Source organism: Athene noctua, chromosome 1 (genome assembly GCF_965140245.1).
Source record: "Athene noctua chromosome 1, bAthNoc1.hap1.1, whole genome shotgun sequence".
Taxonomy (NCBI): domain Eukaryota; kingdom Metazoa; phylum Chordata; class Aves; order Strigiformes; family Strigidae; genus Athene; species Athene noctua.
The window spans coordinates 85,400,775-85,414,846 of NC_134037.1; positions in this window are offsets into that span (position 1 = coordinate 85,400,775).

Genomic DNA, 14,072 nt, shown 5'->3' on the forward strand with positions numbered 1-14,072 from the left:
GGCTCCTCCCCGCGCCGCCGCCGCTCGGCCGGGCCGGGCTCCGCTGCCCCGCGGCCGCCGGGAGCTGCAGTCCCGCCCCGGCCCCGGCGGGCAGCGGCGGCGCGGGCGGCGGCGGCGGCCGCCTACAGCCCCCACAATGCCGCGGGGCGGCCCCGGCGGGCTGAGGCGAGCGGGGCCGGGGCTGCCGCGCTCGGCGGGGAGAGCGGAGCGGAGCGGAGCGGGGCGGGCGTCCTCCTTCCCGCGCGGGGAGGCGCCGCGGAGGCAGGGGGTTACCTCACGCTGAGCGGCGGCAGCGCAGCGCGGGCGGCGGGGGAGGTCGCCGGGGGCGGTAGCAGCGCGTTGTCCAGCGGGGCGATCCCCTCGGGGCAGCCACGGGGCTGCCGCCGGCCCCAGCCGCCGGGAGGGCCCTGTCCGCGGGCCCCGCCTGTGCGGGAGTCCCTGCCCCCGTTAATCGCCGTTTGTGCAACACTACGATCGTCCGCTGAATGCCCCTTCAAAAAGGCGTGGTATAGTAACAAAACCGCTTTCCAGAACAATCCTTTACTGATCCCACAGGGCGGAGAGAGTGCTTCGCTTTGGCGAAGAACTGCAACGGCATGGCAAGATGCTTCTGGGGTTTGGTTCCAGCGAGGAACACGTTACTTGACTGAAATTCCAGGGGAGGGAGGTTAGACAGTCAGTGCCCTTAACTGGGGCTGGATCATGGCCAAGAACCGCTGGTAGCATTCCTGTTCCCGCAGAAGTATGTTACGAGGTGTTAACAGTCCGAGCTCACCTTCGCACTTTACCTACAGCCACCACTCTTGAGAAGTCGGGTAGCGATGGACTGACCCGCCAAGAGGGCAACCGCCTGCTGAACGCCTGCTGACTAAACACCGCCACATAGGCTTGGATGGAGGAGAGCGCAAGATTATCGGCACCTTGAGAAGTTAGTTACTTGTCTGTGGTCCCTCTGAACACAGATAACAAAGAGAAGTGTTTCCTTGGACTCCTGCAGGGGGAATCTACCCAAAAAAGCGATGTGGATAATAAATAAGCAGAGGCTTCTCAGAAGTTAATGTATAAACTAGAAGTTTATGTGTGATAGCTGTAAGGCTTAAATGAACACTTACTGATGCTGTTGTATCAGAAACACACCATTTAGTAATAGAACCTGATACATATGAAGCGTAATTGAAAGGAAGGATTGAATTGTTACAAAAAGAAGACTAAATTCTGTTTCTTAGAATCCCCAAGCCATGAAAAGTGATTGGAAAATGCTTAAAGTCCTGTCAAACTGCTTAATTAAGATTCATTTTTCATCAGCTGGAGTGAGATTAGAAGGAAAACCGATGACTTTAACCTTTATATATTGGGTTTAAACAGCAAAAGGAAAATGTGTTGGAAATCAACTTTAGTTTGTTTGCACACTTACAATATTTAATATGCAATCGAGTGTGTACTTGTCAGCCAATAATAGTACTAGGGAAAGCATTTACACAAAAAATGCTATTGTTATTAATCACTATTTATCTTGCCTTTCAGCAGATTCAGCTGCAGAAATAATACCTGGTCCAACTGCTAATATTACTGTACATTTACCCTTATTCCTTGTAGTCAGTATGTTATGTTCTCTTCCCCGGCCAGGTAAACTGATGGGGATCGATCTTATAAACATGTCTGGGAGTGATTACTTCCTTGCAGACAAAACAGAGGACACAATTCCATTTTCTATCACAATCTCTGCAAGATTTTTAAAGCCAAAGATTTAACCGAAGCCTCCCAACTTCATCATCTGTAGAAGATGCAAGCCTTCTCACGTTGGGTATGACACTGACAGTGTGCACCTCTGTATATACCATGAGATGATCAGACCCAACTGTTGTCCCAAAAGCGGGGGTTCATCACCTGGTGTGCAGATGCCCAACTCACACGCAGGATGGAGGTATTTTTCCTTTATTACCCATGAATGTGCATGCACAGGTGCCTGTCCCAAGACAGTACACCATGGTCCCCAAAACTATGATTATTTATATGCACAATTTTTACATGTGCAATGTTATAAACTGACTTCTTAAATTTGGCTGAGTCAGAGTTTTATTTAGCAAGCGGCAACAAGCAAAACAGCGCTGGGCGGCCGGGGAGTCTCCTGCTCCAACAACGGCCCGCCACCCCCGAGCATTTTGTTTCAATCTTATACTATGAAGTGTTACATAGTCATTATACACTTATGCATATACATTACTTGAACCCGCCTATTCCCGCTTCGTATGGTAATTAGCTTATCAGTCTTTCACGCTTGCGCAGAAGCTGTTAAAAATACGGGTAAGGGTCTCCAAATTATGGGTGGTGGTCGTTTGGGATGAAGGCCGTAGGTCCTCCTCACAGTGTACTTTTCACCTTTCGCCTGGAATGTGATGATCCACTAAGTCTGCAGCGTCCTTATCAGCCTAGGCCCAGCAGTCTCTTTGAATAAGGAGATTTATGGTCGTGAACACTCTCTTGTTTGCTTAATTGGGCATCTGCAACTCTTCACACCTTTTGAAGTGCAGATGCTTCTTCTCTTGTTGTTCCCCCCCCCTTTCTTCCTGTCACAATTCACACTATCATATTAATTCAATTAAACATTTGCTGTTAGTCTTGCACAACATACAATAGATCATATACACTATCATGTTAATTCAATTAAACATTTGCTGTTAGTCTTACACAACATACAATAGTTCATATGACAGTTTGCTTTTCTATTGTCTTCTTACTGAATTTGATGAACAGACGATTTACTACCTATCACAATCCCCCCTTTTTCTTTTCACCATGTTGTTCATCAAATCTTTCGAGTGCCTGTCGGCTCAGGATGAAAGTTTCTTCCAATTTCGGTGTTCCCCCCAAAGGTTCACGCTTAGTTCCCATGATCATTGAATGAGCTGTTTCTAATCTGTTCTTAATGATCGTTACTACCCTGTCAAATACACAAGGGCCAAAAGTTAAGGTTAAAATTAAGAGGATAAGTGGCCCTGCTAAGGTTGACAGTAAGGTACCTAGCCATGAGGAGTGACTAAACCAAGATTGATACCAACTCTGTTGCTCTTCCCGTTCCTTTTTTCTCTTTTCCAGTCCTTCCCGTAGTTTAGTCATGGTATCTCTTACTATTCCGGTGTGGTCTGCATACACACAACATTCTTCTCGAAGTGCTGCACATAATCCTCCTTGTTGTAAAAACATTAAGTCTAACCCCCTTCGGTTTTGTAGTACTACTTCTGATAAGGACCTGACAGACTTTTCCAAAGCAGTAATTGATTGTTCAATTCTTACCAGGTCCTCATCTACAGCCATTCTCAATGTTTTAAACTCTTTGCTTTGTTGTACCAATGAAGCCACCCCCGTGCCTACACCTGTTCCTCCTAAAATCATTAGGGTGGCTATTGTTAATGCTGTGAAAGGTTCTCGTTTAGACAAGTGGTGGTTTTGGGTAATTTGTGAATTAAAAACAAATTCTTCAGAGTGGTAAAAGATTTTAGGAACAATTGCTACCTGAATACAATAGTCTGAGGATTTATTGAATTGTTGCAATGACAGGCAGGGTGTCACTCCTATAGTGGAACAAACCCACTTAGTGTTCTTAGCAGGTATTAACCACTTTGCAGGTCTCTCTGGTTTCTGTGACTCCTTTCTATTATTCTTGGCACACAGTTGTTTCTTGTGCGCTGGGACTTTGCCTATACACAAACCTCTTCCTGTTATTTGGGTCAATGTAATTCCTTGCTTCTCTGTGTTCCATATACACTGTGCAGGGTTAGTGCCATTTACCCGTTTGGGTCTCTTGTTTACTCCTACAGCTTCATAGAAAGGTGGTTTGATCCCATAACACAGCCAACAATGTTCAGTAAGATTTGGATTTGTTTTGTTTAGTAATTGGTAACTGACTTGTATCATTTTCCAAAGGGGGTTATCCCCAGTGGTTTCATCAGATTTTTGGGTGGTTTGATTGCTATTGATCCTTGGAATTGTTGTTATGCTTTCCTCGGTTTCTTCAACCAGTTCATCAGTTAGTATCAGATTGGGCCCTACTAGTATTGGATCATTTGGGACTGGTTTTTTTCTTATTTGAATAAAATTGCCCCTATCCTTTCCTGACTCATAAAGCCGGATTCCCCAACTTTTTCCTACGAGCCAACTAGAATCTTGGGGTTCAGTTACATTCAACATGAGATACTGACACCAGTTCTTTGGACCCTCACGAGTTGCTGTGAAACCTGGTCTCAGGGAATCCTTGGGAGGAATGATGCATTTGTCAGGTCCCCATTGTACCTTTAAATATCTATCCGGCCCTGCTTCTGGTACCCAATCTGAGGCTATAGTTTCACATCCCCAATACTTACAATAGAATTGGTCAGGATAATTGCAGTAGCTTTTTCCTGGGTTGGAACTGGGGCAAATATAAAATCCTGAGTCCTGTGTGCAAGGCATTACGGGCACAAGGGTACACAGGGAACTTATAAATGATGGTGCCCCTGATGTTATTACAGTCTGTATTTGCTTTTGGCTACCCCTTTCAGCAGTTAGGGTCCATTCAAAAGGTTGATGGGGCTGGTGGTTCAGTCCAGCCCGTGCTTGTGACATGTGTGTTATGAGTAGTATGCTCAGAATGTATTGAGAAGGGTGGAAACTCCATTTCTTTGTTATCCAGATAGTCCAATAGATCCAATAGAAGGTTGGTAGGATTCTGAAAGTTTTCACAACTTTTATAGAAGGAGGGCATTGCTCCTGTAAAGTCAAGGTGATTTGCACCCCTTCCTGGCCTTCGCTTTTTAGGAGCCTTTTTCTCTCAGAGTAGGGCTTGAAATTTTTCCCCACTGGTGTACGTCTCTGCCTCCTCTGCCTACTCTGTTGCATAGAGCAGCAGTGTGCTTCATCTTCTCGGCAGCAGTCGTATTCTTCAGGGGTACGTTTTGCCTCTACTCTGGTCTGCATAGGCCTCCCAGTTTTAGCTTCAATCTCAGACCCTTGACAAGGATTTTGACGTTGGTACTTTGTAGGCCAGTTAGGGTGAGTGTGTGTGTGTGTGTGTATATATATATATATATTTTTTTTTTTTCTCTGTTGTTTTTAATTTTAAGGCCCAGTTAGTTAACTACCGTTCTAGTCAGTAATCTTGATTACGACTAGATCGGAGGTTTGCCTCGAGTGTATTATGAATCCACCAGCCTTCTTTACACGTATTATATTATATATACACAAAAGGGAAACAACTATGGGTTTTAATTAACAAAATATTAACATCTCACTCATTGAGTTCTTTTGTGGTATCTTGTACCTTGACTTTCACAGTGTTCGTTTAGGTCTTTCGAAGAGTGACTCGCAGATCTCCGGGAGAGCTGGTCACCTGCCAGGATGAATCTTGTATAGGTCCTTTCACACGGCTGGCATGTGTCCACCCCTTCTCAGCAGTTCGAATAGCAGTTTCTGTAGTGATAAGAACAACATAGGGTCCTTCCCAACGGGGGGTTAAGGAAGATTCTTTCCACGATTTAATCAATACTTTATCTCCTGGTTGAATTCGATGCATTGTTATGTCCAAAGGAGGCCTTTGTACCACCATCCCTCGGGCTCGCAGCTGTTTTCTCCTTGCCATTAGCTGTATTAGGTAGGATATTATTCTTGCATCTTTAATTTGAGGGTGATCAGGGGGTATTTCCAAATCATAAGGCATTCCATATAACATTTCAAAGGGAGAGATCCCTACATCAGTTCGGGGCTGGGTTCTAATATTTAATAGAGCCAATGGGAGGCATTTTACCCAGGACATTTTTGTTTCTAATATTAATTTGGTAAGTTGTTTCTTTATTTCTCCATTCATGCGTTCAACCCTTCCTGAACTTTGGGGGTGCCACGGGGTGTGATACTGCCACCGTGTACCCAGGGCAGCCAAAGTTTCTTTGGCCACCTTGGATACAAAGTGTGGGCCTCGGTCTGAGTCTATTACTTCTATTCTTCCATATCGAGGTATAATTTCTTCAAGTAATATTTTTGTTACCGTATGAGCTGTGGCTCGTGCTGTGGGAAAGGCTTCTACAAAATGAGTCAGGTGATCTATTATTACTAATAGATACTTATATTTTCCTACTTTTGGTAATTCAGTAAAATCTATCTGTATTCTTGCAAAAGGCCTTTGAGCCAAATTTCTTCCTCCATGCACTTGTTTTCTTATCTGGTGTTTATTTACTTTTTGGCAAATGAGACATTCCCCCACCACTCGTTTGGCTATATCATATATCCCGATACACATATATTTACTTGCAAATTGATCTACTAACGCTTGGGTTCCCCAGTGAGTCTTTTGGTGAAATTGTTTTATTATTTCGGTAGCTACAGGTTTTGGAAGGACTTCTCGGCCATCCGGGAGTTCCCACTTCCCATTAGGTTTTTGTTCAATTCCCATTTGTTTCAATTTTCCTTCTTCTTGTATAGTAAAGCTTAGGACCTGAAAGGTTTCCCCATGTAAGAAACACCACCCAATGCCTGGCCTTTCACATACGCATTCTATGCCATCTGCTCCGAAATCTTTCCAGCAATCGTAGCAGGGGAAGTATTTATCTCCACAATTAATGCACTGCTTTCTAGCTTCTATGGGGTCGTCTAAATGTAATGTTAACAAAGCGGCTCTTTTTGCCTCTTGATCAGCAAGGTTATTTCCTCTTATGAGAGGACTTAGCCCCCTCTGATGTCCTTTTAGGTGTACTATTGCTATTTCGGCTGGCCCACGTACAGCTTGTAAAATTTGTAATATCAAATCCTGATGTACCAGACTTTTTCCCTGGGAATTAATTAAACCTCTTTCCTCCCAGATTTTTCCAAAGGTATGTACTACCCCAAAAGCATATCTAGAATCTGTATATATTGTTCCTACTTTTCCTTTCAATAATTGTAAAGCCTTTAATACAGCATATAATTCACATGCCTGCGCTGACCAGCTAGGGCTCAAAGGTCCTGACTCTATCACTTCGAAGGTTTTTCCATCGATTATGGCATATCCTGATTTTCTTTTCCCCTCCACCACCCGAGAAGATCCATCTACAAATAATTTTTCTCCTTTTTCCAATTCTTCTTCTTCCAGATCTGGCCTTATTTTAGTTTGTTCTTCTATATTATTAAGACAATCGTGAAAGAGATTTTCATTAGGTTCTCCATATAAAAATTGGGCCGGATTTTGTAATGATGTGGTTTCAAGAGTTAGGTGGGGGGATGTAATGAGAATTGCTTCGTATTTGACTAATCTCGCGTCAGTTATCCATTTGTCTGCTTTTTGTTGTAGCACACCTCTGATATTATGAGGTGACAATATTCTCAATTCACTTCCAAAGGTTATTTTATGCGCTTCTTCAGTTAACAAAGCAGCTGCTACCACAACTTGTAGACACGTGGGCCAGCCCCGACTTACAGGATCTAACAATTTTGACATATATGCTACTGGTTTCTTTTTCCCTGCCCATTCTTGAGCTAATACTCCAAATGCAGTTTCTTCCTCTATGTTAACAAACAGGAAGAATGGTCTTTTTAAGTCAGGCAAACTCAAAACAGGAGCATTCACTAAATCAGTTTTTAGTTCCTCTAACCGTTCATCATCCTCCTGGGTCCATTTTAATAATCCATCTTTAGTTATTTTATTGTATAAGAACTTTACTTTTCCACTGTACCCCTCGATCCATTGTCTACAATACCCAAATAATCCTAATAATTGCCGGACCTGCCTCTTAGTTTTTGGGCGTGGAAGGGAAAGTATTCCCTTAACTCTTTCTGGATCCAGTTTCTTAGTTCCTTGGCTTAATCGATGCCCTAAGTATTTAACTTCTTTTTCTACAAATTGTAATTTAGATTTAGACACTTTCAGTCCCTTCAAGCTTAGAAAATTTAGCAGCCTGATGCTTTCTTCTCTCACCATCTCTTCATCTTCCCCAGCGATTAGAAGATCATCTACATACTGGACCAGGGTGAGAGTGTCTCCTACTTGGTAATCTTTTAGGATCTGTTCTAGGGCTTGTCCAAATAAATTTGGGGATTCGGTGAACCCCTGAGGAAGAACTGTCCACCGAAGTTGGGTTTTCCTATGAGTATCTGGGTCTTCCCACTCAAAGGCAAAATAATTTTTACATTCCCTTTTAAGGGGGCATGCCCAGAAAGCATCCTTCAAATCTATTACACTGTACCACCGGTCATTCGGGCCTAATTGACTTAAAAGTGTGTGTGGGTTAGCTACTACGGGGAATCTGGTAATAGTTCTTTTGTTGATTTCCCTTAGGTCATGGACTAATCTATAACTCCCATCTGCCTTTTTTACAGGCAATATGGGGGTGTTAAAAGGAGACATGCAGGGCTCCAATAATCCCTGTTTTATCAATCTCTGAATTTCTGGTTTTAATCCTTGCCTTCCCTCCTGAGATATATGGTATTGTTTAATTTTTACTGGTATCTCAGGGTTCCGGATAGTCACCATAAAAGGTTCAATATCTAATTTCCCTACGGTGTCAGGAGTGTACCATATTTCAGGGTTTATTTTGGTTTCATCTTCAACCCGTAAGGGGCATAGTTTAATTTTGAGGTTATGTTCGGTTGCTTCCAAACTAATTCCTAATTCAATCATTAAATCTCTTCCCAACAAATTATAGTCCGCTTCAGGTACAAGCAACAAGGATCCTATCCCCATCTTAGAATCTGTTTCAAGGAGCACATCTTTGATTACGGGTACTCCAAACGGTTCCCCTTTTGCCCCAATCACTTGTACTCTTTCTGATGAAATTTCACAACCCTGGGGCAGTGACTGAACGGTAGATCTTTCTGCCCCTGAGTCCACTAAAAATTCTATTTCTTGTTGTTGGGGACCCACCTTTAATTTTATCAAGGGCTCAGTTTGTTCTTTAGTCCCCAGTAAATAGAGCCCCTGACACCCCTAGTCTTCTTTAAACATTTTCTCATCCATCATCCTCTTTCTACAGTTCTTCTTTGTGTGGCCTCTATCCCCGCAATAAAAACAGGTAATGGCCCTCCTTTCTCTCCCCCCTTCCGATTCTTTTGATCCCGTTCTCTGACCTTCTTGTTTTCTTCCAACCCCATCTGCTCTCTGTCCCTCTCTTATCACAGTTACCATCATTCTAACATGCCGTTTCTGAGTTTCATTCTCCCTCCGAACATAAACCTTCTGTGCTTCCCTAAGCAATTCATCCAACCCCCGATCCTGCCAATCCTCTATCTTTTCCAATTTCTTTCTAATATCTATCCAGGCTTTTGCCACAAACTGTGTTTTTAACAATGCCTGCCCCACCGGTGTATTGGGATCTACTCCTGAGTAGAGCTGGAGGTTTTTTTCTCAGCCTTTCTAACCACTCGGTAGGGGTTTCATCTTTTTTCTGGTGTTCACTAAAGGCTTTGTTTATGTTTTGTCCCCTAGGGACTGATTCTCTTATGCCTTGGACTACGATTGTCCTTAGGTCCTGCATGTGGCCTCTATCAATCTCATTCTGATTATTCCAATTAGGTCTATTCAGAGGCCATTTTACATCTGCTGCCGGACCTTGCTGGTGCTGTTGGTCCCAAATTCTCATTCCTGCCCTCCTGACCATTTCTCTCTCCTCGGCAGTGAATAATATTGCCATTATGGCTTGCATTTCATCCCAAGTGTAAGTATTCGGTCCCAAGAATTGATCTACCCGTTCTGCCACCCCCAGAGGGTCTTCCAGCAGATTTCCCATCTCTTTTTTAAATTCTCTGACATCCCCTGAGTTAAGGGGAACTGCCACGTAACCTACGCCTGGCTGGGGTCCCCCCATAGCCACCTCCCTTAAGGGGTATAAGTTGGTATTACCACCCCCCCTTCTAGTTTGACCCCGAGTTATTCTCTTTTGCTCCCTTGGAGAATCTTGCGGGGAATCCAAATCTCCTAAGTCTTCCGGTGCAGTCGGGGGTGGTGAAGGTGCCGAGGGCGGAGGTGGAGGAATGTAAGGAGGGGGTGAGGTATAAGCTTCATCCTCAGTACGTTTCTTCTTTTTTCTGACCTCCCCTCCACCCTCTTTAAGAGGGTATAATTTTACTCGAGTATCTGATGCTATCCATACATGTGCATACTCGCTCTCTTCTGAATTAAAAGGTTCCTTTGAATTAAAATAAATATTTAAAGCTTGGCAGACCCACTCTTCAAAAGACCCGAAAACAGGCCAATAGAGATGGTCTCCTCTAATTTGTTTGCCTCCCCAAACTTCCATACAATAATAAATCATTTTTACTTTGTCCTTACCCCGCCTAGAGGGGTAATTTTCCCAATTAGTTAATATCAATCCTAAAGGGCTATCCGGTGGTATCTGAGGGTACCTCGCCTGGGTTCCCACACCACCCATGGGATCAGAAGGCTTGCTCTTCTTCTGTCCCATCTTCTGGAGCGTCTGCACACACTCACACACTCTACTCCCCCTTTTCGTGGCCCAGTCCCTCGCGGGATATGGGAACCGCCCTACCGAGGGGTCCACACTCGCTTCGCCCTACTGGGCGTCTCACACACCACGCTCCAGGCAACCCAACCCCAACCGAACGGAAAACCGGCCTATACTCACGCAACCCTGTGCGTCTTCGTCCGGGACTTCGTGCACAAAGATTATGGGGTTAACCGGTGTTCTTTTGTTTGTTGCCGAATTTTAGGGTTCGTCGGTCGGGGCTTCGGTGGAGCAGTCCTCAGGCAGGGGCCGCCGAAATTCAGCGGGGCGCCTCCCCCGTATGGGGCTCCGCCTGGAAACCGCGATCCGAGTCACGGCACCAATTTGTTATAAACTGACTTCTTAAATTTGGCTGAGTCAGAGTTTTATTTAGCAAGCGGCAACAAGCAAAACAGCGCTGGGCGGCCGGGGAGTCTCCTGCTCCAACAACGGCCCGCCACCCCCGAGCATTTTGTTTCAATCTTATACTATGAAGTGTTACATAGTCATTATACACTTATGCATATACATTACTTGAACCCGCCTATTCCCGCTTCGTATGGTAATTAGCTTATCAGTCTTTCACGCTTGCGCAGAAGCTGTTAAAAATACGGGTAAGGGTCTCCAAATTATGGGTGGTGGTCGTTTGGGATGAAGGCCGTAGGTCCTCCTCACAGTGTACTTTTCACCTTTCGCCTGGAATGTGATGATCCACTAAGTCTGCAGCGTCCTTATCAGCCTAGGCCCAGCAGTCTCTTTGAATAAGGAGATTTATGGTCGTGAACACTCTCTTGTTTGCTTAATTGGGCATCTGCAACTCTTCACACCTTTTGAAGTGCAGATGCTTCTTCTCTTGTTGTTCCCCCCCCCTTTCTTCCTGTCACAATTCACACTATCATATTAATTCAATTAAACATTTGCTGTTAGTCTTGCACAACATACAATAGATCATATACACTATCATGTTAATTCAATTAAACATTTGCTGTTAGTCTTACACAACATACAATAGTTCATATGACAGTTTGCTTTTCTATTGTCTTCTTACTGAATTTGATGAACAGACGATTTACTACCTATCACATGCAATACACTGATACATATGTATTAATATTCTACTAAGTGTCTGGTCATAATCTCTACGTTTAGCATGTAAATGAGCATGCGTGCCTAGTTTGCCCTCTCCACCCTCTTCTTTTGAGTCTGGGGTGTGATTAGAGTCACTGGGTTGGTCAATGGGTTGGTAGCCTAATTACCTTTTACCTAGTCTCCTCCGAATTTGCCAGGCATAGGCAGGTCGTCACAGCTTGCTGTCTCTACTTCCCATTAATCCTGCCTAGGCTCCTGCTTTTTGTCATGCATATACAATAGCAGATTGTTTCAAGGTTTTTGTTTCTACCATTATCCTAACAATTAATCATGTGGTTCTACAGTGTTCCTAACAAAGCTGACCTCTTACCTTTAACATTCCTTTTCATAATCTCACATCACAACCATTAACCCGGTTTTCAGAAGTTCCCATTAGCAAAGCAGTTTCGGTTTGCATTCTTTAGGGCTTTTATGAGGACTAGTATTTTGGGGAAGCAAGCTGATATTGGAGGGTCTAAACATGGATTCAAGGCACCAAGTTTTAAGTAGACTTTCTGAAATGTCTTGGCCCGTATAAAAATTAGACTTTTCCAGAGATTTAAGAATCGTGAATATATACACTATGAAAAAAACAAACAGATCTGGAATATAAATTCTAGATAACATTAAATTATTTTCCTGGAAGACAGATAATTTTGATTTGGGTTATGCCAATTCTAGATATCATTTGTTCAAAAATGCACCATTTTCATTCTGTGCTTTCTGAGCAGATTTACTCTTCTGACATTACAGACTCAGGTGGTACCTCTGGCACACATAGTATAGTACAGGCACAACATGTTGGGCACAAGAGCTGAAGAGACAGAAATTTTAGTCCCCTGTCTGCTTGCAAATTTAAGATGCTTCTGTTAAATTTGCATAATGCCTCTGGATAAGCATCTCCTGTCTGAGACAGAGAAGAGATGATGGATACCAGAGCTGTAGTCATGTACCACAGCCAGTCTGTAGCATTTGTTTTTTTGATGTTTGCTCGCCTAATTATTGCCCCGAGTGGGTGACTCAGATTTTTTTAGGACACTAGCTGCAGATGAGAAGAGCAAGAAGCAGGGTAGAGCTGCATGTGTTTTAGCAGAGTTCATCCCCAGGGAGTTGTGTGTTACAGTGATCTCTGTCTGCTCCATCTGAAAGCAGAGGAAGGAGATTCCATTCTCTGGATTTGGGGCTTAACTTTCTTCGCACCTTGCAGTAATACTGAGATACTGCATTTCACAAAATCATTGTGCCTTCAGTTATTTAAAGAAAAAAATATTAAAAGAGATTACAAATCAGAGTACAAAGGATTTTATTAGAGTTTACAGGGTTGTAAATTTGCATCCCAAGAGTATGTCTTTTTTTTTTTTTTTTCCCTGGTGTTCATTACCTAAACAGATTCACTGTCTGTATTGAGGAATCAATCTTTTCCTTACCTTCCTTAGGATATTTAGAAGAAATAGATTTTGCTTATTTTGTCAAACAGAAGAGATGGCTCCATGCCTTCCTTTTTGGCTTTCTGATCCAGATGAATTGCAGATGCAGAGGAGTTCCTAGGTTCTTCAGCTTGGGCTATTAATGCCATCAGTGTCGCTGGGGACTCCTGAGGACAGACAAAGGAATCCTGCAAAAACTGATCTCTGGAAAACTGCCTGTTTTGCCGACGGGCCTGCCAGTTCGTATCATTAGCAGCAGCAAAGAAAAGTCAGTGATATGTGACCAGCCAGCTCTAAGGGCCGTGATGGACAAGCATGAAGAGAGAGGCTATTAGAAAGCTTTGGGCAGCATGCATTGTGCAGACAGTGTGGCGTGAGGCTGTGCTCATTTGTACACTGAATGGAGGCAAGAATCTAACAAGATTTTGCCCATGGCTATCATCCTTAATGGTCTCTGAAGGGAGACTTACTAGTCACTTGAAAAAAATCCAGATAGGGTATGACTACCAATTCTACTCTACTTTCTCCTTTATCAAGAGATTCAAGGAACTAAAAAAGGTCAAGGAGGCAGTATTTCCTTTAGAGAAACCACATTGATATGACTCTTTCCATCACAGTGGTTAAATGCTTGAAGGCATGGTTGCAACAGAACTTAAACTTGCAAACCCTTCATACCCATTGATCATAAAACAGCCCATAACTGGGATCTGTAAGAAAGTCTGAACCTAGAGAACTATGGGGTATCATGAGTTGCACTGAATTTTCTTTTTTGTTAAGGCTGCCCAGTGCTTCCCTGTTGAAGAATGGACTCTCTTGAAGCTATTCCACACTTTATTTCTTTGGGGATGAGGGTTGCAGTGACAATGACCTGTTTCACACTGCAATATCGGGTAAGTTCCAGCTAAAGTAATAATTTCTCAAAAGATAGAATAGAATAGAATAGAATAGAATAGAATAGAATAGAATAGAATAGAATAGAACTCTTTCAGTTGGAAGGGAAGTACAACGATCTAGTCCAACTGCCTGACCAATCCAGGACTGACCAAAAGTTAAAACATGTTGCTATGGGCATTGTCCA